Raw genomic sequence first — 13329 nt, 5'->3', positions numbered from 1 at the left:
ACAAAAGCTTTTTAACTTATTGTAATCAAAAATATCTATTTTTGATCAATAATGATCTCCAGTTCTTCTTTGGTCTGAGATTTTATTTAACATAAATTAGGAATAGGAAAAATCAGTTTATTAATTTTCTTCTTATTGCATTCTGGCATTCCAATTCTTCTGTTTCATGGTCAACTGAGATGCTCTTTCCACATTGATTTTATAATTCTTAGAAGCAACCTTATGAGCAAACTGCACAGCAAAATTTATTGCACTTTGGAAATATAATGCTCTTTGTCATCATGTGTCAAAATTTCCTGAATCTATTGAGTGAAAAGTGTCTTGTTTTCTCATTTTTTCCATAACCAATATTGACATCAATACTTTTCTCTGAATCTCCTTCACACACTGTAGTCAATTTTGCCAATGCTGTCATAGAAGAGGAGATCACAGATTCAGAGGAAGAGATGAAAGAGAACCAACAGGGACTGGGAATGAAAAGGATCCAGGTAAGAATTATATAGCTTCTCAGTCTCCATCTCAGATAACTTCAGAGCAGAAACCAGAGACTAAACAAGGGAACAGTAGTAGTAGCTCTTCAGTGAAAGAAAATAAAGCATAAATGTCAGGGTCATACATCTTACCCCAAAGGAAGAAACTATCCCTACTTGCTTTGAGGACAGTGGAGAACAGATCTCATAAAAAGAGTTGTCCTAGAATCCCTTTACTAGTGGAATGTTTCCTATTACCCTGAGGGTTCTTAATCACCCCTCAAAAAGTCTTAGAAGGAAGACATTTCAGAAATGGAACTAATTGGGCTTGGCTACATTGAGGTGCAAGCTGCAATGAATTATAAAATTTGAAGAGGTGTCACTTCTCCAGTGTTTACTCTCCCTTGACTTTTCCCCTTTCTCTTCAACCCAAGTAGGTTCACCCAGGCAAGGTTGATCACCAGTTCTAGGTATAGCCCTTCACCATCCAAGCTCCCTAGACCACAAACTCCCAGGCCTGGAGCTTACAAAATGAGTGTAGTAACTGAATGTGACCCTGAAAAAATTTATCATCCTCTTAGACTCTAATTATTTGTCTAGTTTTCTTTGTCCTCATTTTCTATATGTTTTGTTTGTTTTGGGAGGAAAGAAGGTATTTTGATTGATATTTTGAAAATAACAAAAACTTTTGTGGTTTACAGTACTGAAATAAAAATAAATGTTGTCACATTCCTGGTACATATATACCAGTTACATTGTTTTTGTCATATTGATTTTGATTGATTTTGAATGGACTTTTTGGTTTTATTTTTGACTATTTTCTTTTATTTCAAAGGAACTTGAGATTAGGCAGCAGAGAGAAAGAAATGCTTCCTGTGCGGCAAGCACTGAATGACAGAGGTCATTATGAATGGTGAAGTATCTAAGGAGGCAAATAAAATGAGATACTGAACCAGATTTTAAATAACCTTGAAAAAGATAAAGAGATTTCTAGAGCTCACTAAATAACTGGAAGAAAAGTGAGAGAGAAACAGGTGTTAAAATTTATATCATGTAATTACTAAGGAAGAGATGTAATTAAAAAAAAAAATTTAATAGCCTTTTATTCACAGGTTATATGTATGGGTAACTTTACAGCATTGACAATTGCCAAACCTCTTGTTCCAATTTTTCCCCTCCTCCCTACCCCGTCCCCCAGATAGCAGGATGACCAGTAGATGTTAAATATATTAAAATATAAATTAGATACACAAAAAGTATACTGACCAAACCGTTATTTTGCTATACAAAAACAATCAGACTCTGAAATATTGTACAATTAGCCTGTGAAGGAGATCAAAAATGCAGGTGGGCAAAAATATAGGGATTGGGAATTCAATGTAATGGTTTTTAGTCATCTCCCAGAATTCTTTCATTAGGCATAGCTGGTTCAGTTCATTACTGCTCCATTGGAACTGATTTGGTTTATCTCATTGCTGAGGATGGCCAGGTCCATCAGAATTGGTCATCATATAGTATTGTTGTTGAAGTATATAATGATTTCTTAGCCCTGCTCGTTTCACTCAGCATCAGTTCGTGTAAGCCTCTCCAGGCCTTTCTGAAATCATCCTGTTGGTCATTTCTTACAGAACAATAATATTCCATAATATTCATATACCACAATTTATTCAGCCATTCTCCAATTGATGGGCATCCACTCAGTTTCCAGTTTCTGACCACTACAAAGAGGGTTGCCACAAATATTCGTGCACATACAGGTCCCTTTTCCTTCTTTATGATCAGGAGAGATGTAATTATGTAATCAAAAAACAAGTGCAAATTTAGTTTCCCATGCCCATTTTTCCCATCCAATAGCCTCATATAGAAAGTCAAAATACATGACTTTCATTCCACAAATATTATTTTTCAGAAACTTTAGTAATCTTAAGAAGCAGTAGTTGTAGAAAGCTGGCTTTGAATATATAAAAACCAGGGTGTAAGTCCTTCCTTTAATCAGACAAGTCACTTAAATGCTCCGTTCTCTGCAACTAGAAAGTATAAAGAAAATTTCAAGCTATTTTTATAGGACTTTCCTCAAATAAGAATTGTGTATACCAATTTCTATATAACATACATAGTTCCAGTTCTTATTTCATTGATTCCTGTCTCAAACCAAGAGATACTTACTGGACATTTCATGTAAAAATAATGGGTAGCCCTACATTATTGCAAATCTCCATTCATTCATATTCGTCATAAAATGTGATTTTTTTCCCCCATAATATTCACTAAAACTCCATAGAGCATCAACAGGTTGTCATGCTTCAGTTCTTATGGTAATTCACAGTGACCAGGAAAAAATCAGTTTTCTCTTAATTTTTTTTTCCTTACTTAAAATGTATGATGGTCCAATTTCTTATAGATAGATAGATAGATAGATATCCTGGATTCAGGATGATGTCCATTATTATACATCTTTTGTGAAAATAGTAACTGATAACATGCTTTAACATACTTCATTATACTATGTATCTTTTGAGTCACTTGTATTTGTGATTTTATGGTCACAATTTTTATGTAACATATCCTTAAACTCATTATTATCTTGGTTTAAAAGATGGACTTTTATGGCAGTAAGTAGCTCAAAAGAATAAACAAGAACCAAGTAATTAAACTAATGTTGATTTTTCCTCTTCATCACATTCAATTCTGTATTTAGCTCATTGTCCATATATGGTGACCATGTTTTGTTTTGTTTTGTTTTTCTCAGTTAACCAACATAAACTTTTTTTCCTGCTTTCTATCTTTCCCTCATTAGGAAAACAAAAAGATTTAATCTCATTTTTTGAAAATGTAAAAGAAACTCAAAGCCTTTATAAAATATTCATAATGAAGCAAAGCAAATTCTCGTATTGACCATGTGCAAAAATGTTTCATTGTACTTTTTTTGTGGCAATCACCTCTCTGTCAAGGAGTGAACATCATGCTTCATTATTGGTCTTTGGAAATCATTGGTCATTGCATTGTAAAAAGAGTACTTAAATCTTTTTTAAAAAAGTTGGTTTTTACAATGTTATTGTATAAATTGTTTGCCTGGTTCTATTTATTTCACTTTGAACCAATTAATAATAATGATGATGATAACAGTAATAATAGTAATAACAATTTATTAAAACATTTAAAGTAAATACATAATAAATGCTTATTGATTAACTAATTAATCAATTAACAAAGGAATTTGATATTTCCCATATTTTTGAGTGAGTCAATAGTGTGGCTGAAAAAAATGTAGTCTGTTGTAGAAAGTCATGTTAAAAAAAAAGGGTTGTTATTCCCTTTTCATATTTCCATGAAATAGTCAAAAAGGCAACTTGAATAATGATTAAAGATTAAAGCAAAGAGAGTAGGCACATGCATTTAATTTCTTGTGTTCTTTTCTTTTTGTTTCCTTTTTTCTTATCCCATTCCAGTTTAATCTTTTTCTCTTCAAGATACATTGCAAACAGATACTTGATGTCTAATATTTTTATTAAAATTTAATATCTTGCCACAAAAATTGACTTCATTGTTACCATCCCTTTAATGTGAAATTGTAAATCTATTTCTCTGTAGATACTTCCTCCAATATTTATTTGTTGATGCAAATTTTGTCACTTGTTCCCATAGTGAAATTGGAATTGACCCAGTTATTTAGAGGCTTTTCTTATTATTTGGAATATATAATATTCTGATGACAACTTTGTACTGAGATAAGAATTAGTATAATCATTACCTTTGGGGCAAGCCTCCTTTCAGAGTATCTAAACAGGTATGGGAAACAAATCTTATTGTTGACATATTTATAACACTATAAAATCTATCATTTTTCCTGAAAAATGAATGTATATATTAAAACCAAATTTTCATTTTCATTTTAGTTCTGACAATTTTATTTTTGCCATTTTTCTTCAAAAATATAAATTCCCTTTCCTTCTGTTTGTTGAATTTCTCAAATTCTAAAAGAAAAAAAAATCTATATATGAAAAATTATTCCCTCCTTAGGTATTATTTTTGGGTACTTACTACATTTCATATGCATATACTTATGTTGATATTTGTTTGTTTGTTTTACAGCATATACCATCTAAAAGCGTAATGTAGATATTGCTTATATTTTGATTTTTGATTGTTATCTGATTTAAAATCATTGTCATAATTGCATAATTACTTTTTTTGAGATTAGTTTATATTCTTATCCTTCATTGAGTTCATGACCTTATCAATATAAATATTCAGTCCATTGATGTAAATTTCAATCCATTCATTCTTTTCAATTCTGTATACTATTCATACAGATTCATCCAAAAAATCAGCATTGATGGGACTGTGCCATACTTCAGTCTCTTCATATTGAATGGATTTCAATGGAGCAAACAGTTTGTATGGCAGTTTTTTTTTTTCTCAATGATTATCATTTCTCTTTTTTTATTCAGTCATATATTTGTCCAATAAAGACAACTTTTATACCACTTCTTCAATATAATAATTTGTTTAAAATGTGCTGCCACCTTCTTAGGCTGAACACAGATTTCTGTGTTGTTCTTTTGGTAATTGTCAATGTCCATAATACAATGGCTATAATTTTATGTATCTTGAAATTGTAAAATATTACCAGAATATGTACTAAGTTAAAAAATACTTATTCTTTCTGTTTTTCATCATGACAATGGTTAACAATTTTGTATAGTCTGTCTTTTTTTCCCTCACTTTTATTATATATAATATGTTTCATTCCTCCTCACTTCTTATTTGTAATCAGAAGAGCATTAAACAAATACCTTTCTCCATATGTATTACTATTTAACTTTAAATGATGTTTTTTACATTCATTCCTTCATATATTCCTCTCTACAGCCTTCCTTATTCTGAGCCTTCTTTTGTAATAAAGATGAAAAAAAAAGATTTAACAAAAGCTGCCACACATTAACAGTGTCTGACAACAAACTGATTTGTTTAGTGATTTCATAGTGCCCCTACGTATTCAATACTAGAAAAATATTTTTTTTCATTCTCTATTGGAACTTATAGAATAAGTATGAAGTATTGGATTTCATTTCATTGTTCCTTCTGTTCACATTTTTTATCCATCATGCACATATTTTTTTTTTGTTGTTTCTGCTTATTTCATTCCACATCGGTTCAAATAAATCTTCTTTAAATTTATCATATTCATTTTTATTAAGGTAGAGTAATATTCCATCAAATTTATTGATCATAATTTCTTTAGTCATTCCTTAATGCATTCCTTCATTTTATACTATTAACTGATATATTTAGATCTATTTAGCTGACCTTATCTATTCCCACCTTTTCATAACAATCACTAACCCTAAAATATTTGTTATTCCAATTTGGTGGATATTACTAACATTGTAGGATTTTTCTAACTCCTTGTCCTCTATAATTAAAATAGACACATTTGCTGTAATTATGTTAATAATCATGTTTTCATGTCTATTATAATATCAAATAATCAAGGATCCTATAGAGTATCATTTTTTGTTTTGTTTTTTCCTACAAAATAAAAGTATAATTCTACCAATGTCCATTTAATTTCCCCAAGGATAACCTTAGAGTGATCATTTCATTTTACTACAAATTATTGTTCCTTTTTTTTTTTTAACAAGGACAACATCAATATAGATTTCATTCAGTTGTTGAATGATTTGTGTCACTTATTTATTATCATCTAATTGTCTCATGTTTAAAGTACTATTAGCTAAATTTATCTTTATTGACACTTTAAAATTGATTAACATGGCTTTTTTTCTTTTGTTTCCAAGGCAAAAAAAATTGTCACTAAGTGGTCAACGTATAGTACTTGGAAGGAATCATATAGATTTCTGCTAAAACATGAGCTCAGTTCTCTGTCAGAAGCTCTGTAGTGTACTTCATCATTGATTCTAGGGAGCCATGAATGATCAGTGATTGATAAGCATTCATAAATATTTCAAAATTATTTTTCTTTATAATTTTTTGTTGGCTATATAAACTGTTCCTCCTGTTTTGCTCATTTTACTTCTTAGTATGTTTCTCTGATCCATCCCATTTGTCATTTCGTATAGCACAATAATATTCCATTACATTCCTATATAATTTGTTCAGCCATTCCTCAATTTCAGGGAATCTTTGTATTTCTAGTTCTTTGTAACAACAAAAATGATGCTATAAATACTTTTGTACAAATGACTTTTTTGTTCCATGTTTTATATCTTTGGAGGATAAAACTAGAAGAGGTATAACTGGGCCAAAAAGTATTCATAGTTTATTGACTCTCTGGGTATAGTTTTAAATTGCTTTCCAGAATAGATTATTTCACAGTTACCCCAACATTACATTAGAGAACTGTCTTTCCACAATACTTTCAATTACTCTAATTTAACTTTTTGTTATCCTTACCAATTTTATGGGTACGAGATAAAATTTCAAAATTATCCTAATTTGGAATTGTCTTATTAATAGTAACTTTCTGATGTGTTTATTGTTAGCTTGGATTTCATTCTTCAGAATTGCCTGCTATATCATTTCACTATTATAAATGAAAAAACTTACATGAATTAGTTCCCTACATATCTTAAAATGTCAGATTTTTATCAGAGAATCTTGCTTTAAATATTCCTTCCCCATCTAAGTTAATCATTTCTCATTTGATTTTTCCCACATTCATCTGCATGTGTAAAAGCTTTGTATTTTAAATAATTAAAATTGATTATTTTATCTCTCATGATTCTCTTTATACTTTGTTTAATCAAAAATTCTACTACAATTTATAAACACTAAAGACATATTTTGCTCTGATCCTTTATGTGATGTGATCTTTATTTCTGTCATTTATCTATACATAGAACTTTCTAGTGTATGGTGTAAGCTTATTATTTAAATCTAATTTCTGCCAGACTGCTTTTAACTTTTCCCACCTTTTTTATTCTTATTTCAGTTGGTAGAGGCAGGTAGCTGGTATTGTATAACTCTTGGAATAAATAATATTTAAATTTGAATCTTGCCTCAAACACTTATTTCTTAGATGATTCCAGTTAACTCACTGACTCTCATTTAAGTTCTGTTTCTTTATCTGAAAAATGAGGATGTCAAATAGCTTTGTTTTATGGAGTTGTTGTAAGGATTAATGAATTTATATTCGTAAAAACAATCTATAAATCTTAAAGCACTATAGATGTTAGTTAATAGTCTTAGTAGAAGAAGTCTTTAGGTTTCTTGAAGACTGACACTATAACCATTCAATTCAAGTCTATGCTACTTGATCAACTTTTCTACTTTTTTAACAATATTTAAAAAAAAGTTGTTGATAACTTTGGAGAAGAAAGATCTGATAGAGGTAGGTCTTCTTTTTTCCTATTAAAATCTTTTTGAGATTCTTTGTTTTTCTTTTTTTTTATTATTATTATAACTTTTTATTGACAGAACCCATGTCTGGGTAATTTTTTTACAACATTATCCCTTGCACTTACTTCTGTTACAACTTTTCCCCTCCCTCCCTTCACCCCTCCCCCAGATGGCAAGCAGTCCTATACATGTTAAATATGTTACAGTATATCCTAGATACAATATATGTGTGCAGAATGAAACAGTTCTCTTGTTGCACAGGAAGAATTGGATTCAGAAGGTAAAAATAACTTGGGAAGAAAAAAACAAAAATGCAAACAGTTTACATTCATTTCCCAGTGTTCTTTCTTGGGTGTAGCTGCTTCTATCCATCATTGATCAATTGAAACTGAGTTAGATCTCTTTGTCAAAGAAATCCACTTCCATCAGAATACATCCTCATACAGTATAGTTGTTGAGGTATATAATGATCTCCTGGTTGCGCTCATTTCACTTAGCATCAGTTCATGTAAATCTCTCCAAGCCTCTCTGTATTCATCCTGCTGGTCATTTCTTACAGAACAATAATATTCCTTAACATTCATATACCACAATTTACCCAACCATTCTCCAATTGATGGACATCCATTCATTTTCCAGTTTCTAGCCACTACAAACAGAGCTGCCACAAAAATTTTGGCACATACAGATCCCTTTGCCTTCTTTAGTACGTCTTTGGGGTATAAGCCCAGTAGAAATACTGCTGGATCATGCACAGTTTGATAATTTTTTGAGCATGGTTCCAAATTGTTCTCCTGAATGGCTAGATGTATTCACAATTCTACCAACAATGTATAAGTGTCCCTATTTTCCCACATCCCCTCCAACATTCTGCATTATCTTTCCCTGTCATTCTAGCCAATCTGACAGATGTGTAGTGGTATCTTAGAGTTGTCTTCATTTGCATTTCTCCAATTAATAATGACTTGGAGCATCTTTTCATATGGCTAGAAATAGTTTCAATTTCTTTGTCTGAGAATTGTCTGTTCATATCCTTTGATCTTTTTGAGAATCTTAAAACTTTTATTATTCCAGGTTAATTTTGTTATTTTACTCTTGTTCTATCTTTCTCAATTAAGTTAGTTTTTGGTAATTTGTTGGGTATTGTAAAAAAAACAAAAGTTATGCAGGGGATAGAGGAATGGGCTAGAAATCAGGAAGATTCTTTCAGAATTCAAATCAGGTCTCAGACACTTATTAGCTGTGTGACTTAGGGCAAGTCACTTAACTCTGTTTGCTTCAGTTTACTCATCTGTAAACGGAACTGGAGAAAATAATAGCAAATTATTCCAGTATCTTTGCCAGAGGAAAAAAAAGAAGTAGATTGCATAGAATGGTGTAAGACTGAAAGGAATAAACAACAATAATAATTTAATTTAGGTTGTTTAATCTTTTTAATATCAAAACTTAATCTAATCTGGTATATTTAAGCATCCTATACTTTAAATAAAGGGCAAACACTTGAATAAATCTACTGCATAAGAAAGGCCACGGGGAAAAAAAAACAAACAATGAATTTGCCTCTTGGATATAGAATGCCTTAATATATGTTTCCCCAGTCATTCATCTGAATGATATTCAACTGGAATTTCAGAAGTATAACTTGGGTGGCCATAAGTACAAGCAGAGTTTTTCATTGAGTGAAGTTAGTTCAGATATAGGAAGAATCACTGAACAGGAAAGTCTGAACCTCATTCACCTCCTCTCTTATCTGAGGAGCTGAGGCTCTAAGAGATTTTTAAAAATGGTAGGCTTCTATATTAATTCTAGGCCACAGGTACTTGACCTTCATGAAAGATCATTGTAGCATTATGGTTCAAAAGAATGTTGTACTTTTACAACAACTGAAGAGAGTAAAGAAATGCTCAAGCAGAATCAGAAGTGAAGACTATAGTTGTCCATCAAAGAGGTAACCTATGGGATCTAGTAGATTAACCCATCCAATAGAGGATCTACTCCCTAGCTATATTCTAGAGGCTGAGCAATACTCCTGTCTTAGATTACAAGAAGTAGTAGTGAAGAAGAGCAAATTTTCTCATCTAAACACTCAAAACCTAACTAACTTCATAATGGCATGCCCAATTAGTCACTGAACCATCATTGAGTTCAGTAATAAACTAGTTCAAAAGCCAACCAATCTGTCGGACATAGCCTAGCAAGTGATAAATGCATCCAACTGAGATGACATACTTGTAAGGAACCAGTCCCGCTGAATAGTGAAATAATTTTGTGTCACCATTGCCACATTCTATAGCAGATTTTATGAACATCTTCCAGAGAAAGATAGTGCATGAGATCCAGCAGTTTCAATATTACGAATTTTCATGGCCATATGTACTCTGCTCATGTGATTCACTTCCATTTTACTATAACCTTGTGGCTACTTTTGAAAGTTCCATAGCCTTTTTACTTATTTGTGAGAAAGTATAGACTATATAATTTAGGTTTTATGGGAAAATCCTAAATAAACACCATTCTAGTCATTTAAACAAAATTAACAAATTTAATTGGTGACTCAAAAGGCAAGCATAGTGATGGGCAGATCATGATCTACAGTATCAATGACTACAGGATAGTCATTCAGAAGGTTACTCCACAAACTAACAGAGTAATAGTAGTCTCCTTTCTGGAAATCATATCTTCCAGTGATACTCTTGAGTTTGGGAAAGGAGGCCCCAAAAGTTTGGGGTTCCTCACAGGTGTCCTGAGGTATCTCAAAAGAATTTACAGGCTTGAATCTATCTCCTACTTAAGGGGCAAAGTTTTATTACAATAGTAATTATAATGCCACAAAAAAAAAAATCTGGCTGGCATTCTAAGGGAATTTCAGCAGAGAAACAGAAATAAGGAGAAACTTTTTTCCAGCTTTCAATTATATATATGTTAATTCTATGGCTAAAGGGTAGAAAGAAGTGGTTTCCAGGAGTGGTTCTTGGTTGACTAGATTATCCCTGACAGGATTACCAGTCAGAAATGAATTGAGGGGTGGTTTTAATCACTATTGTCTCAGGAGTTTGATCTGTAGGAGTTTCCTGAGCCCAGAAGCTATCTAATTTACTAGTGGTCAGAATCAGATAGATTGGATGTGGGGGTTTCCTGAGACATATTCCAAAGCTAGAAGATTTAGGACTACTGATTTATTGTTAGAACAGAAGCCCCCCCCCAAAAAAAAAATCAGGGGATCACACAATCATATTACTTTAATACTGTTTTTTATAAGAGTGAAAACAAAGTGGATACTACATTGTGAAAAGTGTTTTGTAATTTATTCATATAGTATCTTTATAGATAAACATATTGTGTAATCTGGTCTATCTCTTCTTTCTCAATTGCTGGATCAGAGTAGTCACTTAATGTTCGCTTCTTGATTAATACACAGCAAAGTTGATGATTTGTGTTTTTTATATCTCATATAAAATATGACTCAATTATGATAAACTTTGATGCAGTTATGAATTTATTTCAAATTTTTGTTGATATTTTTAGTTCTCTAAATAGACCATCTTATCTTTTTCAAAAATTAGAAGGGTTTGTCTTTTTCCAATCACTTCCTCTTTTTTGTCATTATTATAACTACATTAAAAGATAGTAGCCATGAAGATAACAGTGTTAATAATTTAAAATCTTCCTTCCCCTTTGTTTTTGTAAAAAAAAAAAAAAAAAAAAAAGAAAAAATTTTCTAGCATTTCTCTATTACATGTAATGTTGGCTCTTCATTTTAGAAAGTTAATTACCATCTTAAGGAAGAATACATTTAATGACTGTGCTTTTTAGACATTTAACCAGAGATTACTATAATATTTTCCAAGAGTGTTTTCAATGTCTTTGGCTATGATTGTTATTTTTATTGTTTTTGTTTTTAATAGGACTTCTGTTCACAGTTTTCTTTATGTTAAATTAAATTGGCTTTCCTGGTATAAATCTAATCTGATAACATTTTATAAGTTTTTTAGCCTCTTCACTAATATTTTATTTAATATTATATTTTCATATTCATTGGATTTATTATTCTATTTTGAAGGGGAAGATTCTAGGAAGATGACAGAGTAGGTTGATAATTTCAAACTCTCCCTATATCCCCCACAAATAGAACAAATTTGAACCTCAGATTGAACATAAACAGATGGAAAACCAAGAAGACTTGGGGCAGAGCAGGTATCCTCTTGATGCAACCCTACAGATGTGAAAACTGATCCCAGGTTAGGATTAATCTGTTAAGTGCAAATACCTCAAGTCCAGCTCTGCAGAAACATTAAATGGGAATCTCTTGGGCTATCTGGTTGTGGGTGGAGCTCCAGCAAGAACCACTGAGACTTTCACCTTCCACACTGTTTGTAGAGTTGGGTTTTGAGGTCTGGAGAACTGAGCAAACCTAGAATGATTGGGAATGCCAGGCTCAGCTGTGTTGCTGAGACACACCCCTGGGCAAGAAGGAACCAACATCTGGTGAGTGCAGGAGCAGCTGGGCAGGGGTGCTGCTGCCTATAGGCACTTATAGGAGGATGCAGCTCTTGGTTTGGGGTTCCTGGTCAGAGAGAAGAGCTGAAGCGAAGCTGGAGGCACCATCTCCAATGCCACAATTAGAAGTGCTAACACTAATACCTCTTATTAAAAAAAAAAATGAACCAGCAAAGAAGAAAGAGCCCCACCATTGAAATATATCATGGGAACAGAGAAAACTGGGATTCATCTTCAGAGGAGGACACTTTAGTAAGAAAAAGCTTTTACCCTAAAGAGTAATGGGAAATGACTCCTTGCCCAGAGAGAATTTATAGAACTCAGAAAAGAATTAAAAAATATAATGAAAGACATTAAAGAAAAACCAAAGGAAAAAAATTTAAAACTATTCAAGAAAAACAAGAATATTATGAAAAAAAAAGTTAACCAAATAGAAAAGGAGGTACAGAATCTCAAAGATGAAAATAACTCTTTGAAAATTAAAATTAGACAAGGGGAAGCCAGTGATGCTATGAGAGACCAAGAAATAACAAAAACAGATTATTATTCTATCTTTTTGTGTGTTCTTATCTCTCCTTTGTTTTAGTATCATGATAATATCTATGTTATGTAAGAAGTTTATTAGGTTACCCCTTTTTTCCCCTCATTGTTGTAGATTATATAATGTGGAAGTTAATTGTTCTTGGAATATGTGATAGAAATTATTTTTAAAGGCATTATCCATCAAGTCTTGTGCCACCATTCCCTTAACTTATTGTCTGTTCAATAACCTATTTTTTTGCAGATTGGGTTATCTATTTAAATGTTTAATATGTTTTTATATTTTATAAATATCTATTTCATTTTAATAATTAGATTTTTATAATATAAATTGTATGTATATAATTATAATCATAAATTACATTTATGATAAAATTTTATAATAATTTGATTGATTTGTAAGTATGTATATTTTCTGATAGTTTTCTTTTATTCCCTGCATTTATTTATGAGGATTTTA

At 31.5% G+C, this 13329-nt stretch overlaps 1 long non-coding RNA gene across 2 annotated transcripts in view; it reads left to right on the top strand.

Annotated features, from left to right (window-relative positions):
• The first annotated feature begins 397 nt into the window (after positions 1 to 397).
• The window catches only part of LOC116421288, a 132881-nt gene continuing 119949 nt past the window's right edge, over positions 398 to 13329 (top strand). For both annotated transcript variants that reach the window (XR_004231598.1, XR_004231597.1), the window contains exon 1: positions 398 to 488. This is a non-coding gene — a long non-coding RNA (uncharacterized LOC116421288). The remainder of the gene's footprint in view (positions 489 to 13329) is intronic.

The sequence above is a fragment of the Sarcophilus harrisii genome, chromosome 1, assembly GCF_902635505.1.
Source record: "Sarcophilus harrisii chromosome 1, mSarHar1.11, whole genome shotgun sequence".
NCBI lineage: Eukaryota > Metazoa > Chordata > Mammalia > Dasyuromorphia > Dasyuridae > Sarcophilus > Sarcophilus harrisii.
This window is presented reverse-complemented; position numbering and strand designations above follow the sequence as displayed.